This window comes from Rattus norvegicus, chromosome 17, assembly GCF_021556685.1.
Source record: "Rattus norvegicus strain SHRSP/BbbUtx chromosome 17, alternate assembly SHRSP_T2T, whole genome shotgun sequence".
In the NCBI taxonomy this organism is placed as follows: domain Eukaryota; kingdom Metazoa; phylum Chordata; class Mammalia; order Rodentia; family Muridae; genus Rattus; species Rattus norvegicus.
The window spans coordinates 74,441,953-74,456,943 of NC_141550.1; the positions used below are offsets into that span (position 1 = coordinate 74,441,953).

The 14,991-nt window shown below is 40.6% G+C and overlaps 1 long non-coding RNA gene across 1 annotated transcript in view; it reads left to right on the forward strand.

Moving 5' to 3' along the window:
* The first annotated feature begins 6,099 nt into the window (after positions 1–6,099).
* The window catches only part of LOC120097741 (uncharacterized), a 37,382-nt gene continuing 28,490 nt past the window's right edge, over positions 6,100–14,991 (forward strand). The window contains exon 1 of the long non-coding RNA XR_015641336.1: positions 6,100–6,261. This is a non-coding gene — a long non-coding RNA (uncharacterized LOC120097741). The remainder of the gene's footprint in view (positions 6,262–14,991) is intronic.

Sequence of the window (14,991 nt, forward strand, 5' to 3'; positions counted from 1 at the left end):
AACCAAACAAATAAAGCCGGAAATGAAAGGAAGGCAAGCCTGTGGATACTTGGACACTCAGATTTAATCTTTACCTGAAAGGAGCTTGAAGACTTGGAACAGCATCAGGGAAAATTTATGCAGAAATGAGGAGGAGTCAAGGGACAGGGAGAGAGCAGGAATCTGGAGTTCATGTGTATTTTGAGAAAAGTAAAGCCATTCCACCTGTCAGAGGGCAGGAAAACCCAGCTCCCTGATAGCAATGGAGCTGTTTGGTTGCGTGTTAAATAGAGGTATTTTTTTCCCTATAAATGTGTCATGATTTGGTTACTTCCTTTACAATTTAATTATTGAGACAGGGACTTGCTACATCACCAAACTACCCTCGAATTCACAATTTTCCTGCCTCTACCTCTGTTGTTTGGGCTACAGGCATGCAATACCTCGCTGTCACACACTGATATATTTTTCCATCCGGGAAGGATTCAGTGCAAAAGCCTTGGTAAGGATATGGCTAGAATATTCTACCCAAATGGTATTATACAAGGGCAAAAACTCATTCAGATTCATAATACTTAAAAGACAAATTCCTATGCCAATTAAAGGCAAGATTTCTATCAGCTTGTTCAGGTAGACACTGCCTGGTAAGCAGAGATTATGGACAAATGCACTGGAAAACTGTACGACACCATTTAAGTCATCTACTTTTGATCGTGCCTCCATGTTTTGCTCAGTAGAGAAGACCAGACAATCTAACTCAAGAAAATAAGAAGTGGTTGAAGTAAAAAACAGGACACAGATCGTTTTCCTCTACTTATGTGTTTCACAAGAAAACAGAGCTCAGAGAACAAGATTCATGCCTTTTACCCATTTTTAAGTTAGGATGACACTGGTCAGCCTCATACTATCAAGTCCTCCATTGCACTCAATACATACTTACCCAGGTAGCATCAGATCCTAGGGAAGGCAATATAGTCAGTCTCTAGCTAAAAAGGAAAAGGTCAAAAGGAACGTCTAAGTCTTTAGATGAATCAATTCTAGATATAAGTAAGAGAAATTAGAAATTTACCTTCACTAGCCAGGTAAGGTCATATTTCTTTAATTGAGAAGTTGAAATCACAAATAGATTAATAAGGTAACGCTACATAAAATGTATCCTTTATAAAAAGAAAACACACCACTCTCAGATGTAGAGAAGAATAGCTATCTATCAGGAAGATATACAACGCATGAGAAATTCACCAGCCTGGAGCCACAAATCATGGGCAGGGAACTTGCTGGAGGATAAATGGAGAATGAAACAGAATTGGAGTAGCTTTAGAACTGAAGTTATGGATGACGCTTGCTCAGGAAGCAGACCTAGCAACACAGACCTGACAGAGAAATAAATAAGATCGAGGGGTAGCAAGGCATTTCAACTCCTGACAGGCTAGAAGGTTCATTCTGCTGATAAACTCATGGCCTGTCCTATTGGCGCTCTAAAATCTCAGAATACTGAGGAAGCCATGAGGTAAAATTCAATTCTTGAATGAGTAGTAGAGATGTCGAAAGGTTTTAAAATTAAAAAAAAAATCTGTGTAGACAGCATATGTGTGTGCATATAAGTGATCAAAGTGAGCAAAGGGTGAACACACACCTGATTGTATGTGTCTTGAACATGTATGGGGGGGGGTGCGTGCACCAGGGGAGGCTGGAATTTAATGAAAAGTATCTTTATTGCTTTCCACCTTGTCATTTGAAATGGGGTCTCACAATGTCTTGTTTTTAAAAGTAGAGATTTTTTGCGGTGTAATCCACAGACCAGTGGGCATGCAGAGGGTTGAAATTTTTCTCTAAAATATTATGTTATTACTTAGCACCTTCCTCATACTAACACTGGGACCATTTGTGACAAAACAAGCATATAAAACGGAAGGCCCTAGCACAGACTCAAGAAGTGTCATAGACTCAGGAAGGTAATCAAACGCACGCTGAAAGTAAATGGGTGGCATTGTAGTTGTAGGCTGCCTTAATGAAGCAGAGCAATGATTGACGTTGTGATGTGAGCTTTGGTGGTATAACATTGGCTTTTAACCTCGAGGAATTTTCTTTATTTCACATGAAGTGAACATTCATTAGACACTTTGCTGATACTGCAAAAGAGAAGATTTGAAACTCTGCAAGGCAAATTAACCTCCTTGAGCCCATTGTCATTAGCAGTTCCTCCACAGACAGGTGAAGCTTCCAGCTGGTTAATTAAGACACATCTATGTTCCTAAAGAATTACCAAACCACCCTTAATGTAACTTTTACATGCACATATACATACCCCAACACACACACACACACACACACACACACACACACACACACACACACACACAGCTTGTAAATTAATGGTCATAAAGCAATGGGTTTATCAGTATTAAACTAAGAGAATCTAAGAGTGTAGACACAGTATCACCAGTTGACTGATAAAATCTTTTTAAAAAAATTTTTAAAAGTACTTTAAAATTTGTTTACATATATGCCTATGTGTCTTATCGTGTGTGGTGGGGGAGGTGCCTACACAGTCAAGAAGAGGGTGCTGAATTTCCTGAAGTTCCAGTTAGAGGAGGTTGTGAACCACCCAGTTTGGGTGCTGAGAACTGAAATTGAGTCCTCTGTAAGAGCAGCAATATTCTTTTTGTTTTGTTTTGTTTTGTTTTTTCTTGTGTTTTTTATTTTTTCTTTTATTTGATTTTTTAAATTTACATGTCAGATGTTAACCCCCTTTCCTGGTTTCTCTTCCAAAAACCCACTATCCCATCCCTCTTCCCCCTGCTTCTATGAAGGTGCTCCTTCACCCACCTACCCACTCCCTCACACTCCCCTGCCCTGTCATTCCCCTACACTGGGGCATTGAGCCTGCACAGGACCAAGGGCCTCTCCTTCCACTGATGCCCAACAAGGCCATCCTCCGCGACATATGTGGCTGGAATCATGGGCCCACCCCTGTGTACCCTTTGGTTGGTGGTTTAGGTCCTGGAGCTCTGGGGGCTGTGGTTGGTTGATGTTGTTGTTCTTCTTATGGGGTTGCAAACCCCTTCAGCTCCTTCAGTCCTTTCTCTAACTCCTCCATTGGGGACCCCATTCTCAGTTCAGTGGTTGGCGAGCAGCAATATTCTTAAATGCTGCCACCTCTCCAACTCCCGCATAACTCTCAATTTCAAAGGCTACAAAAGATACACAAAAGAATTAAAGCAATGCCATGCAGTTGAAATAAAAGACAGTCAGGAAGCAGTGCAATAGACATTTGGCCAATGGACTTTGGTGCTCAGTGAAGAAATGTTAGCCCTCTCAGTGAATGATGTCAGAATGGTTGTTTGCCCACATGAAGAAAGACAAAGGAAAAAGAGGGGGAAAAGATACTAAAATGTACCTCAGACAGTGTATTCATATGAACGTGAGATGAGTTGACTCCATCTAAAACACAGGTATATAAAGCCTTGGGAAGTAAATACTGAGACATTCATTGGCAAGTTTGTCTTGGGACATAGAAAAAAATTCAGAAAAGGAATAATAGATCTATTGGACTCCATAAAATAAACTCCTGCCCTTTGAGGTTTATTATTATTACAAGGGATATAAGCTACCACCTAGGAGAATATTTTTCTTCTTCTTGCAGAATTGTAATAGAAGCTTGCATCCAGAATATGACTATAAAGAAGTTGTCCGATGCAATAGAAAGGTAATGGTCTAGGTTTAAAATTGACCACAAAATTTACATAAACATTCCACTAAAGAAGATATATGAATGGCAAGAGAGATAATCAGTGCGGTTGTCAAGAAAATGGAAATTTAAATGACAATGACGTATAGCCATGTACTTATTAGAATTGCTCATGCTAAAAAGCCCCAGAGCGCAAACATTGAGGAGCTGTCGAGTCCAAACTTTTAGAGCCAAATTAATCCTGTTACCCAGCAACCCTATCCCTAGGTGTTTGTCCAAAATGAATGAAATCTGTGCTCAGATAAAGACCCATGTGAAGGTATTTGTGTCAGCTTTGATGACAGCCTGAAACAGAAAATGACCCAAAAGATCATCAGCAGATGAATAAATAGTCCCCAAACGGAGCGACACATAAGTGACCAATTGGTTTTGGGAAAGTGGTATCATTCAGTGGAGACAAGACAGCCCTCTTAACAAGTGACGCCAGGAAAACTAATCACCCGTATAATAGACAAATCAATTACAGTCCATCTACACAGTAAAGCACAATTAGCAGTCAAAAGGACTGAACCTTGTTACTTGCACATTGGACAAATCTCAAATGCACTTCGATGAACAGCTACATGAAAGAAGTCAGATTGAAAACCTGCCTGTGGCAACAGTGCCGTTGATAAGACATTTTTGAAAGGGGGGAAAGTTGTAGGGGACAAAAATGCTCACATCACTTCAGGAAGCTAGCAGTAGCCAAGGCTTGGGTAGTTACATCGAATGGGAAGAGGGATACTCTGGATCCATGGGAATACTCTTCTGTTAATGAATCAATAAGGATTCATTTATCAAAACTCCACAAGCTGTAGTATTTGAACTAAGTTTTATGCTTAAAATGAATGTATGTAAAATGTCCCTTCAGGAGCATAGTCTGGATATACTTAGACTGGAAGCACAAAAGTACCAGAATCAATGAGCTCTCACCACCCACAGCTGTTAGGAGAGTAGACCATAGTCGATGACCTTTATTTACCTAGTATGCTGGGTAAATCTTCCTGTCTTGTTCTCTCCCTACTCTCTCTACTATAATATAGTCAAGGACTTACCAGTGATCTGTCAATATTTCCAGAGTCTAAGAGATTTAATCGGTTCTAGCAGAAGAAAACTTAAAAATGTAATTTTAGGAGAAATTGGTTCATCAACCCAGATATGATTACCAAAAACATAAAATAAAAATATGCCCTCTGCATGTGTGGACAGCAGCTAAAAATTTAGAAATGAATAATTTGCTAGGTCCTTGAAGGAAATATTACTTGACTGTGATGTGGGTAAGCTCATCACGGGGAAGAAATCAGATATGGAGGCACATGTGGTGTCTGTAAAGACTGATGCTGGCTAGAAGAATTCTGCAAATCTGTGAACTTTCCCCATCATATGGAGAAGCTCAGGATCTAAAACTCAACACAACTTATTGTGTGGTGTGTGTGTGTGTGTGTGTGTGTGTGTGTGTGTGTGTGTGTATGCGCGCACATGCCATGGACGCACATGTATGTGAAGGCCAGAGATCAACATCAACTGTCTTCCTCAATTGCTTTTCACCTTGTTTTTTGAGACAGGGTCTCTCACTGAACCCAGAGCTTACTTATTCATCTATACCGTTTATCTGCCCCTCTGCCCCTCTGCCCCTCTGCCCCTCTGCCCCTCTGCCCCTCTGCCCCTCTGCCCCTCTGCCCCTCTGTCCTTCTACCCCTCTGACTCTGCCTCACCAGCATAGGGTTACAACCATACATGGCCATAACTGGTTATTTAAACATATCTTCTGGGGAGGCAACTAGGGTCCTCATATTTGACCCCAAAACACTTTATGGCAGTGTCGTCCCTCCAGACCCTTGGTACTTTACTTTCTACACATTCAAGAGTGTGATCTTCAAGACCATATTGGATAACGTTCGTCAAATATTAATTTGTCAAAATATTCATATTTGTCATTGTGCTTCCTGTTTCTCATCCCTTGTTCAAATAAAGAGCTATATTCCGATAGCCTTGGGCTCAATGCAGACTGGTAACTAACAATTGTAGAGCCTTCCTAAGATCTCGGGGCTCCATATGACCCCGCAATCAGCCCGTCGATATTCTCTGAGTGTGAAAAGATAAGGTGATTAGAGAACTTTGAGTATAACAAGAAGCCATTTATCCCATTTTCCCAGTGAGGAGGTGTCCCGCGCGCGACTTTTCGCCGGCAAGGAGCACGCGGACATAGAAATCCTTACTGTGACCACTTTATTAATCTTAGAAGAGGAAAAAGCCACGCCGCGCCAACATGGTGCGCTTATAAAACCCTAGTGCGGCGCACCCACACCTGATTGGTTGTTACCCATGATCTCATAAGGCACGCCCCGGAGTGGGCAAAGACCTGGCACGAAGGCACTCTTGCACATGCGCACAGTTAACTTCCTGAAAGGGGGGCCGGCTGGCGCGGCGAAGGTTGGCGCCATCTTGCAATGGCGGAGTCTATCCTGACCTACCACGTGGGGCGCAGTGGAAGACAGCGCCATCTAGTGGTGGCGAATGTATTGCGGCCCTCTACAAGGAGGTGGCTCAGAGTAAGCAATCTCATTGAAACTTTCATATGAAATATTATCTTCTACAGATCTGAAAATGTGGGCCAAAATTCCTAACGACTATGTCAGTATGTCACACTGCATTCTGATCTGTTTGGTCAAAACCATGTTAAGATAGAAAACCAAATTCTTGGGGTTCTGGGAATTATAATTCTCTTACTACCACTTCTACTTAAAAAACTAACAAACAAACAAACAAACCAACAGCCGCCACCAACATTTACATTATTTTGGGGGATGGGGATAAAAGTCTCATTTAGCTTTTGTTCATGATTCTTCTATAAAATACATAGGATGGGTTAGAAAAAATGATTTTTAAAGCCACCACTTACACAAAACAAAAGCCTGTGAGTTATGAAATGCCCAAAAGTAAGATAATGTGAATTACTTTTGAGAGAAAGTGAGAGTGAGAGCGAGAGCGAGAGCGAGAGCGAGAGCGAGAGCGAGAGAGAGAGAGAGAGAGAGAGAGAGGGAGGGAGGGAGAGGAGGGGGGAAAAGACGCAGAGGTAGAGACAGAGTCGCAGAGAGAGAGACAGGAAGGCACTACCTGAACCCTGAATCATACTCAGAAACATTCACACTAGGTGGTTATCACTCCAACACTTGAGGGCTAAAGGAAACATTCATGCCTCTCCCACTTGACCCTTCCATCATGCTCTTCTCGAGACAGAGACAGAAAATCCTAGCGAGCTGGTAAACATAAAGGGTCGCCTATGAGAGTTGTAAGAAGTAGAACAGTTCTGTTTGTCAAAATTTCTTTTAAAATAGAATTTTATTAACTCTTTGATAATTTCATACATGAATGCAATGTATTTTGATCATAATTCACCACCCATTTCTACTCCTATCAGATCTCCACTCCATTCCAAATCCTTCCCAACTTCCTGTCCTCTTTAGATATGTATGTGTATCTATCCATGAATGTGCATGTACGTGTGTTTGTGTATATGACATTTGTGTATGTGTATATGTACATATATGTATATATGTATGTGTGTATGTATATGAATATATGATCTACCAAGTTAAATTTGTGCTGCTCATATACTGATAGGTATAAAGCTGTCTACTGGTACCTGTTTAACCTATCAGAGGCCATAGCTTTAAGAGACAATAACTGACAATGACACTTCAGCTAGGGGTAGAGCTTGTGAACTCCTTCCCTTTTTGTGCTGGAAAATTGACTGGCTTGATTTTTCGCAAGTCTTAAGCAGGCATCCACAGCTGCTACAATTCATGAGTGAAGGTCCTTTCATGTATTAAAGACACTGACTCCAGTCCTCCCTTACCTCTGCCTCTTATGACCTTCCTGTCTCCTCTTCCATGGTGGCCCCTGAGTTTTGGGGGAGGGGGAGTTTTATAATGTCCTATCTATGGCTGAACACTCCATTGACACTTACCTTCTGCACGTTGACCAATAGTGAGTTCCACGTTAACTGTGGTTCTCTATACCAAGAAATTCTGCTGATGAGATCAGAGAGCTGCACTAACCTATGGGTATAAAAATATGAATTTAGAGGGCAGTTTGACCCTGTGCCCACTGAGCAGAAAGGAGTAGTGGGTTCACCCCTCAGGCCTGTGAATTCTTAACCCAAGAATGAGTTCTTGGCCAAATTCACAGTACTAAGTATAGATCCCTTCCTGTGGAGTGGGCCTTAAATCCAATCAGAAATCAGTTGGTGAACCTCATAACAATCATATCACTATTATAACCAAGGAAAAGTTTCTGGAAAAGAAAGCAAAGGAAAATGGGAGGTGGATCAACAGGCAGTCCACAGACCGGGATGAAACTATGTTTCTCCTTAGTCCTCCAATGGAAAGCAAGGGAAGCCTCTCCAATAGGCTAGATCTAGTTGCGGACACGTCATCAAAGCCATTTAATCCATTTGGTTGCTGAGTCTTTCCACTGAGATTTTTATTTTCTGTTGTTTTTGGCTGAGCTTTTAATTTCCAAAATTTCAGTTTTAAAAATAATGAATCTTTATTGAATTCTTTATTCATACCCTGGATTGACTTATTGTTCTGTTCAACCACTTCTTCCTCCTCTTTTTGAATTTATTGAGCAGTTTGCATCCTCTTAGACTCTGCTAGCTCTTATGATCATCCTTTTGGATTCTTTGTCAAGATTTTATCCAATCCATTTCCTTTCGAATTGACTGCTGTAGAACTAGAATTGGGGAAGTCCTATTGTTTGAAAATTTTCAGTTTCTGTTTTCAATTTCTGGGATGGGATTTGTGCATTTGGGATTAAGCTTTTTTTAATCATTGCCCATATTATTTTAATTAATGTATTTGCAATGTTCAAATACAATAAGGTTGAAGTATGGTGAATGTGTCACTTCTCTTCACTGGACTGGGGTATAGCTCAGTAACTAATTCCCCAGCTCCTGTGTTCAAACCAGTTATGATTTCCATGAATACCCCAGGAAAGGGTACCAAGCACAGAAGCCAGCACAATGGATGGTTAGGCCCCACACTAACCAGTTGGGGTGACAAAATACCTGTCAAAAAGTGACTTAAGGGACAAACGGTTTGTCTTGGCTTACAGTTCAATTTGCTACAGTCCATCATCACCAGGAAGATGTGGCAGCAGGGACTACAAGTGGCAAGTCGAATTTCATCCACAATCAGGAAGCAGAGGACGAACAGGAGGTAGAGTCAGGCTATGAAACCTCAAGGTCTGCTCCCAGTGGTTCACTTCCTCCATCAAGGTTCCGCCTCCTAAAGATTCTACAACCTTCTCAAATTGCACAGTTAGCTGAGGACCAAGGGTTCAAGACCCAAGTCCCTGGATATCATAACTAGAGGTGGCTTTCAGCCTCTAGGTGTGGAAAAGCTTGTTGTTGCATTCTCCCTGACGTACCTTAGACCCTAGTGGACTTCATCCTTGTATGTCCCCATAGGCTCATGCCAATGAGTCTTTGGTCCTCAGCTTGTGGTACAGCTTGGGAGGAAATGTTGTGAAAGCTTTAGGAGGTGGAGCCTTGCTGGATGCAGTGGACCACTGGGTACAGCAGTCCAGTTTGAAGTTTGATAGTGTGACCCCATAAATCAAGCTTTATGCAGACAGCAAAATTTTTATTACTAATCGCATTTTCTTTTCTTTTTTTTATTAATTGAGTATTTCTTATATACATTTCGAGTGTTATTCCCTTTCCCGGTTTCCGGGCAAACATCCCCCTCCCCCCTCCCCTTCCTTATGGGTGTTCCCCTCCCAACCCTCCCCCCATTGCCGCCCTCCCCCCATAGACTAGTTCACTGGGGGTTCAGTCTTAGCAGGACCCAGGGCTTCCCCTTCCACTGGTGCTCTTACTAGGATATTCATTGCTACCTATGGGGTCAGAGTCCAGGGTCAGTCCATGTATAGTCTTTAGGTAGTGGCTTAGTCCCTGGAAGCTCTGGTTGCTTGGTATTGTTGTACTTTTGGGGTCTCGAGCCCCTTCAAGCTCTTCCAGTTCATTCTCTGATTCCTTCAATAGAGGACCTATTCTCAGTTCAGTGGTTTGCTGCTGGCATTCGCCTCTGTATTTGCTGTATTCTGGCTGTGTCTCTCAGGAGCGATCTACATCCGGCTCCTGTCGGTCTGCACTTCTTTGCTTCATCCATCTTGTCCAATTGGGTGGCTGTATATGTATGGGCCACATGTGGGGCAGGCTCTGAATGGGTGTTCCTTAAGTCTCTGTTTTAATCTTTGCCTCTCCCTTCCCTGCCAAGGGTATTCTTTTTCCTCATTTAAAGAAGGAGTGAAGCATTCACATTTTGATCATCCGTCTTGAGTTTCGTTTGTTCTAGGGATCTAGGGTAATTCAAGCATTTGGGCTAATAGCCACTTATCAATGAGTGCATACCATGTATGTCTTTCTGTGATTGGGTTAGCTCACTCAGGATGATATTTTCCAGTTCCAACCATTTGCCTACGAATTTCATAAACTCGTTGTTTTTGATAGCTGAGTAATATTCCATTGTGTAGATGTACCACATTTTCTGTATCCATTCCTCTGTTGAAGGGCATCTGGGTTCTTTCCATTTTCTGGCTATTATAAATAAGGCTGCGATGAACATAGTGGAGCACGTGTCTCTTTTATATGTTGAGGCATCTTTTGGGTATATGCCCAAGAGAGGTATAGCTGGATCCTCAGGCAGTTCAATGTCCAATTTTCTGAGGAACCTCCAGACTGATTTCCAGAATGGTTTTACCAGTCTGCAATCCCACCAACAATGGAGGAGTGTTCCTCTTTCTCCACATCCTCGCCAGCATCTGTTGTCCCCTGAGTTTTTGATCTTAGCCATTCTCACTGGTGTGAGGTGAAATCTCAGGGTTGTTTTGATTTGCATTTCCCTTATGACTAAAGATGTTGAACATTTCTTTAGGTGTTTCTCAGCCATTCGGCATTCCTCAGCTGTGAATTCTTTGTTTAGCTCTGAACCCCATTTTTTAACAGGGTTATTTGTTTCCCTGCGGTCTAACTTCTTGAGTTCTTTGTATATTTTGGATATAAGGCCTCTATCTGTTGTAGGATTGGTAAAGATCTTTTCCCAATCTGTTGGTTGCCGTTTTGTCCTAACCACAGTGTCCTTTGCCTTACAGAAGCTTTGCAGTTTTATGAGATCCCATTTGTCGATTCTTGATCTTAGAGCGTAAGCCATTGGTGTTTTGTTTAGGAAATTTTTTCCAGTGCCCATGTGTTCCAGATGCTTCCCTAGTTTTTCTTCTATTAGTTTGAGTGTGTCTGGTTTGATGTGGAGGTCCTTGATCCACTTGGACTTAAGCTTTGTACAGGGTGATAAGCATGGATCGATCTGCATTCTTCTACATGTTGACCTCCAGTTGAACCAGCACCATTTGCTGAAAATGCTATCTTTCTTCCATTGGATGGTTTTGGCTCCTTTGTCAAAAATCAAGTGACCATAGGTGTGTGGGTTCATTTCTGGGTCTTCAATTCTATTCCATTGGTCTATCTGTCTGTCTCTGTACCAATACCATGCAGTTTTTATCACTATTGCTCTGTAATACTGCTTGAGTTCAGGGATAGTGATTCCCCCTGAAGTCCTTTTATTGTTGAGGATAGCTTTAGCTATCCTGGGTTTTTTGTTATTCCAGATGAATTTGCAAAATGTTCTGTCTAACTCTTTGAAGAATTGGATTGGTATTTTGATGGGGATTGCATTGAATCTGTAGATTGCTTTTGGTAAAATGGCCATTTTTACTATATTAATCCTGCCAATCCATGAGCATGGGAGATCTTTCCATCTTCTTAGGTCTTCTTCAATTTCTTTCCTCAGTGTCTTGAAGTTCTTATTGTACAGATCTTTTACTTGCTTGGTTAAAGTCACACTGAGGTACTTTATATTATTTGGGTCTATTATGAAGGGTGTCGTTTCCCTAATTTCTTTCTCGGCTTGTTTCTCTTTTGTATAGAGGAAGGCAACTGATTTATTTGAGTTAATTTTATACCCAACCACTTTGCTGAAGTTGTTTATCAGCTTTAGTAGTTCTCTGGTGGAACTTTTGGGATCACTTAAATATACTATCATGTCATCTGCAAATAGTGATATTTTGACCTCTTCTTTTCCGATCTGTATCCCTTTGATCTCCTTTTGTTGTCTGATTGCTCTGGCTAGAACTTCAAGAACTATATTGAATAAGTAGGGAGAGAGTGGGCAGCCTTGTTTAGTCCCTGATTTTAGTGGGATTGCTTCAAGTTTCTCTCCATTTATTTTAATGTTAGCAACTGGTTTGCTGTATATGGCTTTTACTATGTTTAGGTATAGGCCTTGAATTCCTATTCTTTCCAGGACTTTTATCATGAAGGGGTGTTGAATTTTGTCAAATGCTTTCTCAGCATCTAATGAAATGATCATGTGGTTCTGTTCTTTCAGTTTGTTTATATAATGGATCACATTGATGGTTTTCCGTATATTAAACCATCCCTGCATGCCTGGGATGAAGCCTACTTGATCATGGTGGATAATTGTTTTGATGTGCTCTTGAATTCGGTTTGCCAGAATTTTATTGAGTATTTTTGCGTCGATATTCATAAGGGAAATTGGTCTGAAGTTCTCTTTCCTTGTTGTGTCTTTGTGTGGTTTAGGTATAAGAGTAATTGTGGCTTCGTAGAAGGAATTCGGTAGGGCTCCATCTGTTTCAATTTTGTGGAATAGTTTGGATAATATTGGTATGAGGTCTTCTATGAAGGTTTGATAGAATTCTGCACTAAACCCGTCTGGACCTGGGCTCTTTTTGGTTGGGAGACCTTTAATGACTGCTTCTATTTCCTTAGGAGTTATGGGGTTGTTTAACTGGTTTATCTGTTCCTGATTTAACTTCGATACCTGGTATCTGTCTAGGAAATTGTCCATTTCCTGAAGATTTTCAAATTTTGTTGAATATAGGTTTTTATAGTAAGATCTGATGATTTTTTGAATTTCCTCTGAATCTGTAGTTATGTCTCCCTTTTCATTTCTGATTTTGTTAATTTGGATGCACTCTCTGTGTCCTCTCGTTAGTCTGGCTAAGGGTTTATCTATCTTGTTGATTTTCTCAAAGAACCAACTTTTGGTTCTGTTGATTCTTTCTATGGTCCTTTTTGTTTCTACTTGGTTGATTTCAGCTCTGAGTTTGATTATTTCCTGCCTTCTACTCCTCCTGGGTGTATTTGCTTCTTTTTGTTCTAGAGCTTTTAGGTGTGCTGTCAAGCTGCTGACATATGCTCTTTCCTGTTTCTTTCTGCAGGCACTCAGCGCTATGAGTTTTCCTCATAGCACAGCTTTCATTGTGTCCCATAAGTTTGAGTATGTTATATCTTCATTTTCATTAAATTCTAAAAAGTTTTTAATTTCTTTCTTTATTTCTTCCTTGACCAGGTTATCATTGAGTAGAGCATTGTTCAATTTCCACGTATATGTGGGCATTCTTCCCTTATTGTTATTGAAGACCAGTTTTAGGCCGTGGTGGTCCGATAGCACGCATGGGATTATCTCTATCTTTCTGTACCTGTTGAGGCCCGTTTTTTGACCAATTATATGGTCAATTTTGGAGAAAGTACCATGAGGAGCTGAGAAGAAGGTATATCCTTTTGCTTTAGGATAGAATGTTCTATAAATATCCGTTAAGTCCATTTGGCTCATGACTTCTCTTAGTCTGTCGACATCACTGTTTAATTTCTGTTTCCATGATCTGTCCATTGATGAGAGTGGGGTGTTGAAATCTCCCACTATTATTGTGTGAGGTGCAATGTGTGTTTTGAGCTTTAGTAAGGTTTCTTTTACGTATGTAGGTGCCCTTGTATTTGGGGCATAGATATTTAGGATTGATAGTTCATCTTGGTGGATTTTTCCTTTGATGAATATGAAGTGTCCTTCCTTATCTTTTTTGATGACTTTTAGTTGAAAATTGATTTTATTTGATATTAGAATGGCTACTCCAGCTTGCTTCTTCTGACCATTTGCTTGGAAAGTTGTTTTCCAGCCTTTCACTCTGAGGTAGTGTCTGTCTTTGTCTCTGAGGTGTGTTTCCTGTAGGCAGCAGAATGCAGGGTCCTCGTTGCGTATTCAGTTTGTTAATCTATGTCTTTTTATTGGGGAGTTGAGGCCATTGATATTGAGAGATATTAAGGAATAGTGATTATTGTTTCCCTTTATATTCATATTTGGATGTGAGGTTATGTTTGTGTGCTTTCATTCTCTTTGTTTTGTTGCCAAGACGATTAGTTTCTTGCTTCTTCTAGGGTATAGCTTGCCTCCTTATGTTGGGCTTTACCATTTATTATCCTTTGTAGTGCTGGATTTGTAGAAAGATATTGTGTAAATTTGGTTTTGTCATGGAATATCTTGGTTTCTCCATCAATGTTAATTGAGAGTTTTGCTGGATACAGTAACCTGGGCTGGCATTTGTGTTCTCTTAGGGTCTGTATGACATCAGTCCAGGATCTTCTGGCCTTCATAGTTTCTGGCAAGAAGTCTGGTGTGATTCTGATAGGTCTCCCTTTATATGTTACTTGACCTTTTTCCCTTACTGCTTTTAATATTCTTTCTTTATTTTGTGCGTTTGGTGTTTTGACAATTATGTGACGGGAGGTGTTTCTTTTCTGGTCCAATCTATTTGGAGTTCTGTAGGCTTCTTGTATGTCTATGGGTATCTCTTTTTTTAGGTTAGGGAAGTTTTCTTCTATGATTTTGTTGAAGATATTTACTGGTCCTTTGAGCTGGGAGTCTTCACTCTCTTCTATACCTATTATCCTTAGGTTTGATCTTCTCATTGAGTCCTGGATTTCCTGTATGTTTTGGACCAGTAGCTTTTTCCGCTTTACATTATCTTTGACAGTTGAGTCAATGATTTCTATGGAATCTTCTGCTCCTGAGATTCTCTCTTCCATCTCTTGTATTCTGTTGGTGAAGCTTGTATCTACAGCTCCTTGTCTCTTCTTTTGGTTTTCTATATCCAGGGTTGTTTCCATGTGTTCTTTCTTGATTGCTTCTATTTCCATTTTTAATTCCTTCAACTGTTTGATTGTGTTTTCCTGGAATTCTTTCAGGGATTTTTGCGATTCCTCTCTGTAGGCTTCTACTTGTTTATTAATGTTTTCCTGTGTTTCCCTAAGTGTGTTCATGTCTTTCTTGAAGTCCTCCAGCATCATGATCAAATATGATTTTGAAAGTAGATCTTGCTTTTCTGGTGTGTTTGGATATTCCATGTTTGTTTTGGTGGGAGAA